The following is a 5,327-nucleotide window of genomic DNA, read 5'->3' on the forward strand; positions in this document are numbered from 1 at the left end:
AAATTTAAGGCAAATTGCATCTCACGTAAAAACTCATTTTGTCTTTCCAAGATTGTAGAAGGAAAAAGTGAAGGAAAAATGTCTGGTTTTCGCATATTCCTCTCTTGGTCATACAATTTACTTGGGAAGAAGAATGCTGTGAGGAAAGGAGCCTTGGACTTGAAATCAGGAAATGGGCAGTGGTCCCAGTTTTCCTCTCAAAGGTTGTGCTAAGTTAAGCAAGCTTCTTAACTTCTCCAAGCTTCTTTTCTTCCTGCTGTTTTTGAAGTCATAACATCAATATGAAATTGCTTATTGAACAATGGTACAAAATGACTATCACTAGTAGTAATATGTACATAAGGGTATTTCAGAGTGGTTGTTATAAACTTTTCTCCTCTTGTATGCCCATCAGTTTTCTAAAAGGAGTGTTATTTCATGGCCCTATTTAAAGTGTTTGGATCATCTGGTCTAGTTGGGACGCTGCTCTAAAAATCTGTGGCATTTATTAACTCATTAGCTGCTACAAAAACTATTAAGTATAAAGAAACTGTTACAATCTCAACACCTTGCAGATGAGTCCTTTGAATTTTGATAAACATGAAGCTATGTAAGTATTTTTTTCTTTATGCAGTTCTGAAATGAGAAAGCAGGTAAAATTTGGCTTGGATGGCTATGAAAATGGGAGCTTTTAGAAATCATACACATTGTGACCATACACATTATTTAATGTTTATAGTGAATGAATATACATCACAGAACATTGAGCATTAAGTTTTTTCATGGTATTTCCTCTTAAGAAGGGACAGTATCATGTATTTACTTCACAAAAGGTTGTTGGGGGAACAGTTATATTTTCATTGTTTCATAATGCTTTAAGTATTCTTCTTAAATACTCTCCATAAAATTGTCCTCTAAATGATTCTGAGAAAACTACATGATTTTAATAATGTATATGTGGTGATCATTTGGAAAGGCTATATAATGTATCTTCTGAGATACACAGGTAGAGATTAGTTTAGAAGTAATAAGCATAAACTTAAGAAATGTTAAAAAAATACAGGACTTGCTGCTGATTTCATTTTCAAGATCAAAAACAGAGTTGTGGCATACAATAAGATCCTTTCTGAAGAAACGGAAATGACTGTCAACAAGAGATGTGATATTTTTCCCTGACACACATCTTATTGATCTGATGTAACCTTTTCTTTCTATCCTCTAAAGATGTATTTTAGTCTCTGTAAAACATATTGCCACTTTGTGTCTGCAAGGCAACTGGAAAACTTTTCCTGAATAACTATTTTACTCTCTTAAAATCATGAAGGAAGTGCGGCAGTGGATTTAAACCAAAAAAAAAAAAAAACAAACAAAAAAAAAACCCAATAAAATTGACTTTAACTTATTTATTCAAGGAACAAGAAATAGTTTAGAATTGAGGCAGGGGAATCTAATAATGATTAAGTGGGGGTGGGGTGGGGAATGAAGCTTACAAGAATAGAATATATCAGGAAATCTACTGTTTAATAGAAAGGGTTACTTTCAAATTTCCCAGTTTGTAAAGTAAATCCACAAAATTAAAACTTAGTGAAGTTTGTCAGCAGTTCCTATAACTATAAATGTTCTTTAGTTAAAAATTGCAGTTCTCCTGTGTCCTCAAAATATGTGCTATTACTGTTTCCAAATTTGAAAGAATTTTTTTGGTTAATTTTTTTAATTCTCCAAAGTCATATGTCTATGGCCATACCACCCTGAATGCACCCAATTTGTCTGACCTCAAAAGTTAAGCGGGTTTGGGCCTGGTTAGTACTTGGATGGGAGACTCCCTGGAAATACCAGGTGCTTTGGGCTTCCCAGGTGGCGCTGTGGTAAACAATCTGCCTGCCAACGCAGGAGACATAAGAGAAGTGGATTCGATCGGTAGGTGGGGAAGATCCCCTGGAGGAGGAAATGGCAACCCACTCCAGTACGCTTGCCTGGAGAATCCCATGGACAGGGGAGCCTGAAACGGGCTACAGTCCACAGGGTCGCACAGAGTTGGATGCGACTGAAATGACAGCATGTGTGCAAAGTCATTTATGAATTATTTAAATAGGAAATACCTTGACCAACAATGTATACAATGTACATATGAAAATGTCCTGTAAGTCTTCAAAAAAAAGTAAAAAAAAAAAACAACAAAAAAAAACCCTAAAAACTCTAATTAATCTAAAAAGACCTCAAGCACAGGTAAAATTTGCCATGAAATGTCAAGATTATAAAGCCAAAAACCAATTCTGTGAGTATATTAAATATATATTAAACATTAGACATAAGACACATTTCTTATGCTGATTGAGTCATGAGCTTTGTGACTTGAGCAAATTACTTCTCTGCATTTGCCTTCTCTGTGTTGAGAAATACCTGTTAGATGATGCCCATATTTCTTAAATTATTAGAGAGCTCCTGACTCATTGGAAAAGACCCTGATGCTGGGAAAGATTGAGGGCAGGAGGAGAAGGGTAAGATAGTTGGATAAGGATAAGGGTAAGATGGATAAGGATAAGATAGATAAGGAGAAGGGTAAGATGGAAGGATAAGATGGTTGGATAGTATCATGGAAATGAGTTTGAGCAAACTCCTGGAGAAAGTGAAGGAGAGGGAATCCTGGCGTACAGCAGTCCTTGGGTCACAAAGAGTCAGACAGTTTAGTGATTGAACAACAACAACATAATATAAAAGCTCCTATTCCGAAATCACAACTGAAAGCTTTCAGTTCTAGTAATACAATAAGGCTTATCTTCAGAAATAAGAAGCAAAAGATAAGAAGATTATATTTATTTCTTTCCTGAAGTAATGATTCTCTTTCTCATAATTTTCTTGAAATAACAAAAAATCACGGGGCAACATAAATTGTCCAAGAATATCTAGAAAGGGTCATAAGTTGTTTAGAAAGCTAAAATTCCATTTGATAGATAAAATAACTTATAAACCTTTTCACTGTATCCATACACAATAATCAGCAGCCAATTAACTTCCTAGATGTTCTTATAATTCTCAATCAATAACAGCTGATTGCTTTATTTTCCAATTAATGATTCTCCTATTAATGACCCAAATGCAACTTCAAAAAGAAGTGAAAATTATCACATCAGAAACAACCCCATAATCATTTCATAAGAGGATAATTTATAGATAAAGCTTCATTTTGACTGAATTGAAGCTAATTAGGCAGTATATATTCAACCTTAGGCAATGAAGCCTTTTAAACAAAGATTTTTTTTTTTAATTGGGAAGAGGGAATTATTATGATGAATTACTACTTTCACTCTTTACTCTGAGATTTCTCAGTTGAAATAGAGAAATACAATGATATAATCCAGAGCCCAGAGAGCTGAGATTACATTCTTTGTACAGAGGGAGTTTAAAAAAATAGGTCCTATATGTCCAAAGGGCACACAGATAACTTCTAAGTAACTCAAACATAAACAGGAAAGAAATCTGATAGAAAATCTTGGTGGTAGTCCAAAGCAGTTCTAATTACTGCCACTCTTTGTGAAAAATTTTGAATTAATAGGATGGGGAGGACAAAGGAAAAGGCAGAGCATGATGAACCTTCCAACTTTATAATCTGAAACCTTGACCCTCTTTCAGAGTGGGCCTCTCCCCATGAAACTGCCTGAGTTGATGGATGAATGAGTATTTCATGTGGTGGGAGAGGCCTTAAAGAGACATTTCTCTGGTGTTTTACCTGTGTGAAACATCATAATTATGGCGGGAGTCAGGCTCTCCCCCTCACGAAAGTACCAAGACATTCTAAGGGCATATGTTTATTTCAGTAACAAGTTATTTGGGTCTGTTATTTAGCATCAATTAGGGTCATGTTTCTGCCTGCACTATGTGCATCTATTTTATGTATGAATACTTCTTTAATCATTATTTCTATGTATTATCAGTACTCCAATAAATTCAAGGTATCTGTGATTGAATACCATATAGTCATTTTTTATTACAAAAAGAGAATCTTTGATAAGATTTTCTTTTGGACAGATTAAATCTGGTGAATAAATAAATCAATACACCATGTATCTTTAACAGATTGATTTTATTCTGCTGAGAAATACTGTGGTAGTTACATCAATTCAGCAGCTTATTTCTTGGGCCACTGCTGGACTGTCCTAAACTTTCTCAATGATGAATAGTGCTCTGAAGATTAGTAAATATGTAATGGGTTGAAATCCAACAGGGTTTCTGATGTAATTTGTGAATGAAAATAATGGTTTGGAAGGGAAAACTTTTACCAAAGCATTTTGTGTTGGGAGTATGTGTATTCATGGGAACTTCTTAAATTTGTATATTCCTGGAAATCGCTAAAATATATCCTCAGTTGCATGGAGTATGACACATAGGTTAACACCTCACTGCCAATTCCAAGATGATCAGTACTAAAGAATCCGCCTGCAATGCGGGAGACCTGGGTTCGATCCCTGGGTTGGGAAGATCCCCTGGAGAAGGGAAAGGCTACCCACTCCAGTATTCTGGCCTGGAGAATTCCATGGACTGTATAGTCCATGGGGTTGCAAAGAGTCAGACACAACTAAGTGACTTCCACGTCTCGTCACATCCTCATGAATTTACCACCAAGAGTAAAATCCTTCCACACTGACTAACTTTTTAGAAATAAAATGCAAGGATGGAACACAAACTCAGAAATTCCCTACTCAAATATACATAAGAGAGAGCAGGAAAAGGAAAACTTAGTCTCTGTTTAGTATATTAGCATTCAGTAGCCTGGCATGCTGCAGTCCATGGGGTCACAAAGAGTCAGACATGACTGAGCAACTGAACTGAACTGAACTGAACACATTATCTTATTTGTCTTAACATCATGAAAAACTGTGACCTATTCTATGACAACATCATGAGTGCTCACTTTTCTGAAGAACCACAAGGAAAATAATTCTTAGTTCTTGGTGCCATGAAAATCTGCATCACTTAGAGTATATTTTTTACTAAACTTTAGGTCAATCTTGTATCTTTCTCTTTCAGAGTTGAATGAGGCTGAGGGGGGTGTTGAAACAAATTTATACAAATGTACAGGACTTTTTGGTATACATCTCAATATGCTGCTCTTATACTGACTACATCAAGAAAAAGATAATGTTGCATTCTTATTAAAGTCAATTTTCTCAGTTTGATTATAGAGCAAGCAGATAGGTGCACGTGTTGGAAGAAGAGAAAGCAAAGAGTAAGGATTTCAACAGATGAAAAATCAGAGAAGTTGTCTTAAGAGGGAGGCAGGAACAGTGTCACATTCTCAGTGAAGAAGGGCTTTCTTGGGTCCAGTGGGGTTGACCACTGCCAAACTTGTG

The 5,327-nt window shown here is 35.7% G+C and overlaps 1 pseudogene; it reads left to right on the forward strand.

The window, feature by feature from the left end:
- Positions 1-1,709: 1,709 nt before the first annotated feature.
- LOC122428989 lies at positions 1,710-1,827 on the forward strand (annotated as a pseudogene).
- The last annotated feature ends 3,500 nt before the right edge of the window (positions 1,828-5,327 follow it).

Source organism: Cervus canadensis, chromosome 27 (assembly GCF_019320065.1).
Source record: "Cervus canadensis isolate Bull #8, Minnesota chromosome 27, ASM1932006v1, whole genome shotgun sequence".
Taxonomy (NCBI): domain Eukaryota; kingdom Metazoa; phylum Chordata; class Mammalia; order Artiodactyla; family Cervidae; genus Cervus; species Cervus canadensis.